We start from the raw sequence: 12,536 nt of genomic DNA, 5'->3' as shown, positions 1-12,536 counted from the left end.
ATATCACAACAGCAATTGTGTCATGTCAGATATAATGTATATTGATTCAGATGCAGTAACACTGCAATAAGGGGGACACAAACAGCACATTCACGTCCACACTGGTGTCAACTACAACAGCTGTCCAGAGCACTCCGTTGTGTGATACCCTAAAAGGAAGCAAAACAAACTCAAGGTTTTCCCTACTTTAGCGACACTTTTTGACATGCATTCAGCATCACTTTTTGAGGCTCCCCTTTCGTGTGATTTTTTGACGTTCAAGATACTTTTAGTTGTTTGGCTTATGCATCAAATAACGCATAAGCCAAACACACACATGACGCATTTGAATTCACTGCATGTGTACAAGTAGAAATAATTTTTTATACAGCCGCCGAAAAATGAATAGACCACTTCAGTTTTGCCTTTTATAATCATGTAGCCTAATGTTTTCATTTCAGTTCAATGTCTGTTGACAGCGAACCTCAGGAGTGACATGAAAGGACATGTGAAATATGTGATTAAAAATCAGGGTTACTCCATCAAATATTCACTTTCAATTATTACTAAAAGAAATGTTAAAACATTAGCAATGTGTTGTTTAAAATGAATTTCCACTTGTTCTCTTTGCAGTAAGCCTATTCAAAATCTGAATCTAATTTTTCTGCGGCCGTATAAAGATGTCATTTCTCAAAAGGTGCTACCGTTGAATACTAATTAAGATAAAGTCTAAGCCTAAAAGTCCACCTTTACATCTTCCACTTTAAATGTTTTTTATTTTTCTGCTCAAAATGACATCTATGTGGTTTGGTTTTTCTATCGACAGGGGTACCACCAGGTGTACCTTTACTGACACAAAAGTCATGTCACAATGCTTTACAGTTTCTCTGTTATTCTGCGTTGATACTATCATGTTTAGAAAGGTGGTCCTCTGAATGTTTTAAACAGTCATTGGTGGCCCGTAAGCTGCAAAAGGTTGAGAGCCTCGGATCTAAAGGACTGTAATTGTAATTTCATTTTTTAGTGCTAATTAGCAAATAATAAGAATTAAGGTTTGTGGTGCTAGTGACAGGTATCATATTAAATCATATTAAACTTCTTAAAATATTAAAGAAAAATTAAGATATGATGTAGCCTAAATAAAAGGTTTGCAATAATACCGTACAATATAGATAACATGTACAATTAGCATTAATAAGTTAGAAAGTAAAGTAAATATATGGTTTAAGCCAGACCATTATATCAGCCATAACGCATACATTATAAAAACCTCACAAACCCTAATATAAGAAAACTCCCAGTGATGAAGACAAAGGTAACAGTGGCAAGAAACAAAAACTCCAGAGGAGAAAAAAATCTTGAAAGAAACCAGATTCAACCGCAAGGGCAAATTCTCCTTTGACACATTAACATATTAATATAATTAAAATGATGTTTGGAGAGAGAGAGAGAGAGAGAGAAAGAGAGAGAAAAAGAGAGAGAGGCAGTGCAAGGGAACTGAAGTCATGGCAAGTAAGTGTGAAGAGGTTTTAAAACACAAGTAGTTGTCATAGGATTCGTCTAAAATCATTTGAAATGATGAGCATCCACCCTGATCCTGAAACAAACATCAATGATCCGGTCCACTGCACACTGCAGAATGTCAAGAGTAAATCCATCAGACTTCACTTCACTGGATATGCAAGACTTTCATTACTCTTCAAGCAATCTAATAGAAATCTGATCTGCACTATTTACTTCAATTATACTGAGAGAAATCTGACTATAACATACTTTCATTCAATTACGCTATATGCTGTAAACACAAACTCTTCATTTTGCCAAACTTGCTGTTTATTAACAACATTTATCCAATAAAAACAAACACAGACAAATGACATCATTAGGCCTTTTTAAGGTTATACTGGGGATTAAAGCAATGAGGGACTGTAAAGTGAATATATTAATGGTGCTGTTAAGGCAGATTATATTTACAGTGTAGTAAATAAAGTACAGAGCGCTTAAACACATTCAAGTCAATCCATTGTCCAGCACACGTATGCCATTCACAGATTTATCTCCACATTTAAAGAGTACAAGTTTATTGTTTGCATGTGTTTTAAGCCCTGAAAATGTTAACATTCAAGCACAGCTGGGCATTATAATAAAAATATTTTTTTAGAACATTTGACAGATTTTTGATGTAATATTGAAGTAACCTAACTCTTTCAAATAACATTATTTTTATTAAAAACTTTCTATAATATCTGTTTAAAAAAAGTAATAATCCAAGTGTACTAAATCAACATAAAGTATATAATGCAGTAGGGTAAAAACAATCTGTGAAAATTATACATTGTTTATAAATATGATGGAGGATAAATGTGCAAACTAAACTTAAAACTTAATAGACGACTTTCACTGCCACTTCAACCTGAGCGGCGTCTGGGTGACTACATACACACTTTGTAAGTTTGGTGTTTGGGCATCGTCGCTCATTTCTGTATTCACCGTTCCATCAGTTTAACAAATTCACGTGGATTGCCCTGAACATGAGGAGGCTTACACAACCACAGTATTTTACCACACCGGTGAAAGACAATTTCACTTAACAAACCATAGTGTTGCTTTACAAGCAGGTGCAGGAAGTAAGTTTGGCATCAGGCAAAAAGATTTCTCCATTAGATGATGTGCCAAAACATGTAGGTCTAGTCAATGGATAATTGAACAAAATGACTTAAATACCTAAAAATTGGTGTTATTGTTTGGGTTGCAGCTGATTGCATGGATCAAACAAGACTTTTATTTTAACATCAATGACCTACTCTGATATAATGGCCACACGTGTCTTCATTACATAGACTGACTGGACACGGATTGTGAAACAAAAGAGTCCTGTCTAAAAAGTCTCATCTTGTCCAGCTGTGAAATCATAGAGAGAGTCGAGTGAGCGATTGTTTGTGTGACTGCATTTGTGTGATTGTGATGTGAGTAACTGTTGTCGTCATGACAGATCTATTTCAGAAGCAAGCGCTATAAAAATCATCTGACTGCGCCGCGGGACAGATATTAATGCTGACGGGACGGTTTTGTTGCCGACCACTGGTTTAGATTGTAGTTTCACATCACATTATTTCCCTTCTATTTATTTATTTGTTTTCAATCTGATTAAACAAGTCATTGAATTACACATGACATCTGCGTTCACCTTGCCAAACCTTTTGTATATTTACTGTATTGTTTGCTCAGACCGTAGCGTTTTATTCAGACGATCACTTTGCATCTGTTGCTGTCTGAACCCTTTATACGCTGCGTTCCTTATCAAGATCTCCACTAAAACACACAACTGTAAACACTCTGTGTACACAATCAGTCAGATGTGTGTGTTTGTGTCAAACTATTCTGAAGGGTTTATTAATAGTTTCAATCTCAAGACAAACAGCTCTCCCTCCAAGCCACCAATTTCACACTGCAATAAAAACAGATGCAAGATCTGCCATTACATCTGTCTGTTAAATGACGAGCCTGACGTAAACCTCCTTCAGCAGAAAATCTCACAGACCAGACCAGACCGCATCAGACCAGAGAATCACATCAACCACAAACCTGCCTTCACAACCGACAGCTGTCATTTATGTGAGACGTGTGTCCATCAGACCCGCACAGATCAGACTCAACAGTGTGGCATCGATCCGATCGATCGTCCTTGAGCAAGGTCAACGCCTCTCCCGGATCACGCGTGTCAGGTTTGATGGGATTATCGTGACGGCATTTACAGCCACCATCCTGCGACCACTTCTACTTCAGCTTTACTTTCAACATCGCTTTTACATCTCTGAAAATAAATAAATAAATAAATAGACCATCTGTTTTTCACATCTGCGAGCTCACAGTCTTGAGTTCAACACTTGGTGGGGAATGTAGAAAGCAAGAGAAAGGTTATCGCGGTACAGATATTGATCGAGGGAGGTTAATGAGTGGACCTCACCTGACATTTAATCAAAGACAGAGAGCACGACTCAAAGCCACGAGCGTAACACCGCACGCATCCTTACACACTGAAGGCAAACCGCGTGGACTCATCTCTGATGCTGCATACGGACATCACTGATACCAATAACCAGAAAGTCATTCACTTCTGTTTCTTGTTTTCTGTAACTTTTCTTCCCTTAAAGAAGAAGAGTTTGTGAATCTCCAAGCTGAGAGTAATAAATGTCCACAGGGTCTTCTGAAAGATATTTAACACACCTGTAAAGAGACGCCAGGAGAGTCACATACACACTAGAACTACTTTAAGGGTCTGTCTGCAGTAAATTGGTTCCAGTGGGAAATCTCTCCATTATAGAGATGACAAAGACGTCTCTACTAGCAACGTTATGAACTCAATCCTCTTCTGCTTTTCTCTTTATGTGAGTCCAGAGCGAAAACACACTGACAATACAAGCAATACTAACATGGTGGGGCTCGACAATAAGAGGTCAACGTGAACAATGCTCGGGCCAGTTGACTGGACTGTCATTTGCCCAAATATATATATGTTAGTCTCAGGGTTAACACTGCCCTCCTCTGTGATGTCATCATGACATCAGCGTCCTGCTTTATGCTTCAAGCTTTATGGTTCAGTCTGATTCTCATAGACAAGGTGCATTGGGCTCTATGAAGTTAGTTAGTTTACTAGTTTACTGACGGAAAAGTGGTCGGCGCGCCAGGTGCATGGTCCGAAAGGATCTTAGCTATTCTCTTAATGAGTCATAAGTGTGTTTTGGTGTAACGAACAATAAACCAATCAGAGTCTTCCATTCCCAGTTGTGCTCGCACAATGCCAGATTCTCTATTTACATGCAGGAATTTGCAAGAGCAAAGACTGAACACTTCTTCAGAGAGGAAACAATTTCATTTGTCATTACTTTAAGTGGTTCATTCTGATACATGCAATGAGTTTTTGTCATGTTTGTGTGTGTCTCATTGTGCACCTGCCTATAAGTGTATATTAAATGTGCCCTTTAAATAAACAAATCAAATACTGTGCCATTGATTTTTCGATCAGGCTTTAGTTGGTCAACGGTGCAATCATTTTCAGCTGTCTCAAAAAATTAACATTGCATATAACACTCATCATTTTCAGACGTGCATACCCACGGGCAAACAGATGGGCACAATTAGGTTTGCTATTGAATTAAGTGGCACTGGGCACAAAAATGATAACCGTGTCGGGCTGAAACTCTGAAACACATGATCTCTCCATCCAATGACTAGGGAAAAGATATAAACAACTAAACTAACCACTAGCCTGATATCAGATGGTGTCGGACAGATGATTAAAATAACTCTGAGAGAAAGAGAGACAGATGAGAGAAATATGAATAAAGAGGATTCAAATATTGGATACGTAAGGAATAATTGATGACAGCCATTAAATAATTTGAAAATAATGCACACCCAATGTGTTAATGCGACATGACATGAAGCTGGTCTACGTTATTTTCAAATAATTTGAAGGAGCGGATTCATTTATTCCTCTTATACCACAAACATTGCTCTGGTGGTTATTTTAAGACATTTAACATGTCAGGTGTGTGCGGTTATACAAAAATAATCAACACCCCTGGATCATTTCTCAACCAATCATAATAAAGCATTCAACAGACCCGTGGTATAATTAAAATATATTCATAATAACAGAAGACACACACACTTTCTCTCTCTCTCTCTCTTTTCAATAAAACATAAGACTCAGACAATCAATATAGCCGCGGGCCGCCTCAAACACTGCTGCTACATAAAAGAGAACAGCACGACCTTCTCCAGCTCAACATCACTCGCTCTTCCTCATACACTTACAGCTGTCTCACTGCATAACCCTTACTGTCTGTCTGTCTGATTGACTGTGTACACACACAAACACACACATGCATACACACACACACAGACAGACACACACATGCACGCACGCACGCACAGACGTCAATAATAGAATCAATAATGCTCTGAATGAGTTGTGTTTGAGGACAAACAATACACACAAGAGAAATCAATCTGTTGAGTTATCCTGAGATGAGTACACGTGTGTGAGTTTTGTGTTGTAAATCCTCATGAATTCATTCCTTTAAAACTTCACATTCTTACTGTAGGTTAAGTGGATAAAACCAACCAACACAAACCCACTGGAGTCTGATAATAGTGATTAGTTAAACTTCTCAACATGTTCATGTCAGGAGTTTATTTAGGCCTGGGAGACTTAAGCATAAAACAATTTTTACTTTCATATCACTTAAGATATAACCACAATGACCCAAACAAAAACAATTAATAGCCTATAGTCACTGAAACACACATTCATTTACATTTAGCAGACAGACACTTTTATCCAAAGCAGCATACAAAGATTAGAAAACAATGTAGTGTCTGTCATAGGGAGGCAAAAATACAAGATGTGTTTTTACCAAGTTACAAGGTTTCACAATCCACAAAAAAAACCTGTTTTTCATTTCATTTTATTTTAAGATACATAAGATCAGTTAGTTTCAACTTTTCAAGTATTTTAGGAAGAGATGAGTTTTTAATTGTTTTTAAATGTTGCCAAAGTCTGATAGGACTCCTATAGGAAGATCATTTCTCCAGCAGGACGTGTGATTTAGTGCCGTGTGTGAAGATAACACAAGACAACGAACATTTACTGCATGTAAGGTTCTGGATGGGGTGTAAGCAACTAACCCAAACATTCATTCATTAAAGAAAGAAACAATAACCCAAATCCTTGTGGGTTGTGTGTATCTGTTTGTGTCTGTTTACACTCGTTTGACAGACAGACCGGCTGTTATTGATGTCATAGATAAGATGATTGTCTCTAGGGAGCAATAAGCAATAAAGTTATTTCTAATTGAAATTTCATGGAGGAACACGAATCTCCCGCGGGGCTCCTTCACAGACACACACACACACACACACACACACACACACACACACACACACACACACACACACAGACACACACAGACACACACAGACACACACAGACACACACACACACACACACACACACACGCACGCACGCACACACACACACACAGACACACACAGGAGGAGAGCCTTCAGCTAATCAATAAGAGTTAATATCACATCACATGGACAGCCCACATGAGAATGCACAAACATCTCTCTCTCTCTTTCAGTCTCAGTCTCTCTCTCTCTCTCTTTTTCAGTCTCTCTCTCTCAGTCTCTCTCTCTCTCTCTGTGTCTCTCTCTCTCAGTCTCAATGTCTCTCTCTCAGTCTCAATGTCTCTCTCTCAGTCTCAATGTCTCTCTCTCAGTCTCTCTCTCTCTCAGTCTCAATGTCTCTCTCTCTCTCAGTCTCTCTCTCTCTCAGTCTCTCTCTCTCTCAGTCTCTCTCTCTCTCAGTCTCAATGTCTCTCTCTCTCTCTGTGTCTCTCTCTCTCAGTCTCTCTCTCTCTCAGTCTCTCTCTCTCTCTTGTAGTCTCCGTCTCTCTCTCTCTCTTGTAGTGTCTCTAGTGTGATGGTGTGCATACTGAGAGAACAGAAGGCTGTTTGGCTAAACTCTGTAATCCTGCAGTGAGTGGCCCCTGTGCGACCATTAGAGAGAGAACGGCGTGAGCTTCACTCCTCCACAGATCAAAACCAATCCCTCCTCAAGAAAACACCAGGACACACAGAGAGAGAGAAACGCTTACCACTGCGTCTCTCTCCTCATTAACCATGAAGCAAGAGTACTAAAAATACTCCAGAAACTCAAACTCTACATTAGGGTTGCAAAGGGGAGGAAACTTTCCATGGGAAATAAATCTGGGGAATTTTGGAAATATTGCAAATTGGAAACTTAACAGAAATTTATGACAATAATTAGGAAATTTAAGGAAATGTATATAAACTATATTAGATACAAACACAAATAAACATTTAGTTTGGTGATAAGCAGAGATGCATGCAAAGGTCATACAGATGATAAAAATGAGGTATTGATTTAATTGTAAGTAGAACTTTAATTGATTATTTCTTGAGTAACAAAAGCATAATAAACAATATTAGTGCTAGTTTACATTTAAATATCTGATCTACCAGCTAGCTAACTAGTTACTGCATAAACATATTTAGGCTAGTTAAAATGCAGTTAGTGTGACAGTCAAGGCCTATATGATATATGGAGGGTTTGTTTAATTTCGGGGGAGTGTTTGTGGTTTTAGACACAACTTTTTTATAATGATCTCACCTAAATGTTTTGTCAGTCAGTGTATTTGTCTTTACAATGGTATAAAGTTGTTGCACACTAGCTTACACATAGCACAAGGAAGTTTTAAACATCTTTATATAATTTAGGTTAATATATATGCAAAGATGGACATTTTGAGATTATTTTGTGTGCAGGATTGAAGAAATGATCTGTGCATGTTATGAATGAATGTAAGTAAATGCAGGGGGTGTGGCCTCACTTCAGTAAGCTGTGTGCATGTGACTGAAATTGCATTAAATCTTCTTGTTTTAAACAAAATTATGCTGCAAAATAACAACATTTAAGTTCCCTGTTATATGCAACTTTTTTTCAAATTCCCAGTTTATTTCCATAAATTCCCATGGAAAGTTTCCAACCTGGTCTCATGGGAAATACGTACCTCTGCACACTTTTTTGCAGCGCCAAAAATATGTACCAATAGGCACGTATTGCTACAGTTTTGAAAAACAAACGTCCACTGGGGTCGCTAAAGAGAAGAACTCCATGTGACATTACATTAGGAGTTGCATTTCATTACATCGCGAGATTTAACAACGCATTGGTAAGTTAAGTGTCTTTAATTTGATATAAAGTTTATATAAATCAGGTTAAAAGTGTTCAATTCAATCGCTGTTTTATATCTGTCAGTTCTGCTTAGGCTTATTGTATCTCAAAATGATTTTAAATCAGCACATCGTAACTAAAACGATTAAATGCCATCCTCAGCTTTAACGTGACGCAGATTCGATCAGTTAATATTAGGATAAAGGTAACGCGATACGCGTCGATTTTACCATGCTTTACCACAGTAAAAGTTTATTTCGGCTACTGCGTGGTAAAACCCGAATACGCGTCGAATTTACCATGCTTTACCACAGTAACAGTTTATTTCGGCTACTGCGTGGTAAAACTCGAATACGCGTCGAATTTACCATGCTTTACCACAGTAACAGTTTATTTCGGCTACTGCGTGGTAAAACCCGAATACGCGTCGAAATTACCATGCTTTACCACAGTAACAGTGTATTTCGGCTACTGCGTGGTAAAACCCTAATACGCGTCGAATTTACCATGCTTTACCACAGTAACAGTTTATTTCGGCTACTGCGTGGTAAAACTCGAATACGCGTCGAATTTACCATGCTTTACCACAGTAACAGTTTATTTCGGCTACTGCGTGGTAAAACCCTAATACGCGTCGAATTTACCATGCTTTACCACAGTAACAGTTTATTTCGGCTACTGCGTGGTAAAACCCGATACGCGTCTAGTTTACCATGCTTTACCACGGTAACAGTATACTCTCACCTCAGCCCCCCCCCTCCCAGAATGTTTTAGATGTCTTCATATATAAAACACCTCCCATACGAAAATAACCCATGGTTTTATTGTGGTAAAAGTGTAGTAACCATGTTTTTTTGGTGTATTGATTACTATGAGCAAAACCATGGTTTTACTACAATAACCATGGTTAAACTATGGTTTTTGAAAACCATGGTAACTACAAAATAACCATGGTTTTGACAAACACCTGATTCCACTCATCAGTCTTGTTCCAGAATGTTTAAAACGTTCCTTAATTAACACACTTACAAGCTAATGAACTGAATCAGCCCTTACAAAATTTAACTATGGTTTTACTACAGTTAAAACCAAAAAAACATGGTTACTGTAGTAACTACAATAACCATGGTTTAATTATGGTTTTTGAAAACCATGGTAACTACAAAATAACCATGGTTTTGACAACCATGGTTTTCAAAAACCATAGTTAAACCATGGTTCTTGTAGTTACTACAGTAACCATGTTTTTTTTTTAACTGTAGTAAAACCATGGTTAATTTTTGTAAGGGCTGATTCAGTTCATTAGCTTGTTAGTGTGTTAATTAAGGAACATTTTAAACATTCTGGAACAAGACTGATGAGTGGAATCAGGTGTTTCATATAAGGAGACATTTAAAACATTTTGGGAGGTGGACCTTGAGGACTGAAGTTGGGAACCACTGACCTAAAGGATTATTAGGAACACCTGTTCAATTTCTCATTTATGCAGTTATCTAATCAACCAATCACATGGCAGTTGCTTCAATGCATTTAGGGGTGTGGTCCTGGTCAAGACAATCTCCTGAACTCCAAACTGAATGTCAGAATGGGAAAGAAAGGTGTGGTGTTTAATCAGACCCAGCGCGCACAAAAACCACGCGCGAGTGAGAGATACGAGCACGCGAACACTATTCGAGCGCGAAAAAGCAGAACACAATTGTGTAAAGCATCCTTGCGAGAGCGCACCTCCGCTCAGCGCGCACAAATGCAGTCACGCGAGCAAGGGCTTGGATGAGCTTTTGCTCGATTCTGACTCTCTCTATGCTCTCACAGCTGCACCACACACGCTCGCTCGATCAATATGACTTTTGGGTCTTTGGGGGCGGGACATTGACTGATGTCTTCGTGCCTATGATTGGTTGGTTGATTTATTCAGTGATTTGCATAATCTTCTGTTCTCAATTCGTATCCAGTCAATCTAGGTAGAGAAGACACGTTTTAATAGGACCCTTATGTCGGAGCCAACCCTATCTCACAGCGAATTCGTAATAATTCAAACGATTTAACCAAGTGGCTAAATCGTATAAAATCATACGAGCTGGCTCGTACGAAATCGTACGATTAGTTCATCGCATTTAACACAGCCCTGTGTCGCAGGGATTTCGTGCTAATTAATACGAATATATTAAATCGTACTATACCATACGATTTTGTTCATCGCATTCAAGAAGCGTGACCCGTAGCCAGAAAAAAACCTCTGGGTGTGCATCTGAAAATCTGCGTGTGTCACAGGCAGGCAAGAAAACCAGAAACGCTGGGGAATTCAGGTGCTGTAATCGACTCATCTCGTTATAGATCAAGATAATTTATGAAGATCTTTAAACGAAGGATTGGAATATCAGATAGTTGACATGGTAAGCAAGTTAGTTAATATTTTTAATTAAAAAAAAGGAAAAAACGAAATAAAACGAATAGCATACATTATTGTTGTTGCGGTGTGTCACGTGACAATCATGACCCGTCGCCATGGACACAAGGGGTCAGATAAAATATTTGTAACTTGCGTGTGAAAGGTTTATTTTAAATATATATATATATATTCTAAGTAAACAACAAAATTGAAACTATAAATAAATATTCTGCATCCATTTTAGGTGTGCCACTCTGGGTGGCTCCGGCACACTTGTGGCTACGCCCCGCCGTGACCCAAATCTCATTCGCACATCATCGCGAAATTTATCATCAATTTACAAATGTCATCACATCTCGGTGAGTATACCATAAAGTGTATGTTTGTTCGATTTTAAATTCATTATATGTGTTAATCCAGATCGGCTTCTAAATGTTCTCTGAATTGTATTGGTCATCTATATTACATTCTTTCTTTTTGTTCAAAATAAGTTCAACACAACACATAATCAAGCAGTGGGTGAAAAGCTAGTCACGTTATGTTAGTCACCATTAACATAACGTGACAGATCCTCGATCATTTTATTATATTCATATTTTTGGAATTAACTACCAATGTACTTCTACTGTGGTATTTTGTGTTTATAGTACACAAATCGTACCATGTTTTTACCGCAGTTAGTCTACTTCTACTGTGGTGTTTTGTAGTACAGTAACAGCAAACCTTATGCTTTTACCACAGTAGTTCAGCCCTTTTATACATGGTAAAAAACAGTAACAACAACACCGTGCTTTTAATACATTTGATGTACAATTCAGAAATCTTTAGACATTTGGATCTTTCTTTTTGGTCAGTTTTATTCTTTTGCCGTTTTATTTATTTATTTATCTTATTATATAGTCTTATGATAGTGGGCGGATCTTGGGTAAATAGTTGTAAATAGTTATATACATACAATGTTTAGTAAATAAAGAATTTAAAAAATATCCAAAATTTGTAATTCACAATTTTTTTTGTCTTGCAGTTTCTTCACATACATCTCATACTCCTCCATCTACACGCTCCACAACATTTAAACCAACGGCTCTTTTAAGAGCCATCACTTGCAAAAGCTTTCCTACTCACTCACTCACTCACTCACTCACTCTCTCTCCTACTCACTCACTCACTCACTCACTCACTCACTCACTCACTCACTCACTCACTCACTCTCTCTCTTACTCACTCACTCACTCACTCACTCACTCACTCTCTCTCCTACTCACTCACTCACTCACTCACTCACTCACTCACTCACTCACTCACCCTCCAACTCACTCACTCACTCTCCTATAGGGATGTGCAAAAAAATCGTCTGCGATTCTCATGCGTGTTTCATCAGTAAAGCCAGTTTCGTGATTA

General features: G+C 38.0%; 2 protein-coding genes and 1 long non-coding RNA gene across 7 annotated transcripts in view; 1 reads left to right on the top strand and 2 right to left on the bottom strand.

The window, feature by feature from the left end:
• The window catches only part of lsamp (limbic system associated membrane protein), a 150,029-nt gene that overhangs the window by 27,918 nt on the left and 109,575 nt on the right, over positions 1–12,536 (bottom strand). The gene's annotated exons all lie outside the window — the stretch shown is intronic.
• The window catches only part of sidt2 (SID1 transmembrane family, member 2), a 245,192-nt gene that overhangs the window by 126,953 nt on the left and 105,703 nt on the right, over positions 1–12,536 (bottom strand). The gene's annotated exons all lie outside the window — the stretch shown is intronic.
• Positions 8,572–12,361, top strand: LOC135770606 (uncharacterized). Its single transcript, XR_010542722.2, has 3 exons — positions 8,572–8,744; positions 11,380–11,494; positions 12,160–12,361. It is a non-coding gene; the product is annotated as an uncharacterized lncRNA (long non-coding RNA).

The sequence above is a fragment of the Paramisgurnus dabryanus genome, chromosome 8 (assembly GCF_030506205.2).
Source record: "Paramisgurnus dabryanus chromosome 8, PD_genome_1.1, whole genome shotgun sequence".
NCBI lineage: Eukaryota > Metazoa > Chordata > Actinopteri > Cypriniformes > Cobitidae > Paramisgurnus > Paramisgurnus dabryanus.
The sequence above is the reverse complement of the archived record's forward strand: the minus strand, read 5'-3'. Positions and strand labels throughout refer to the sequence as shown.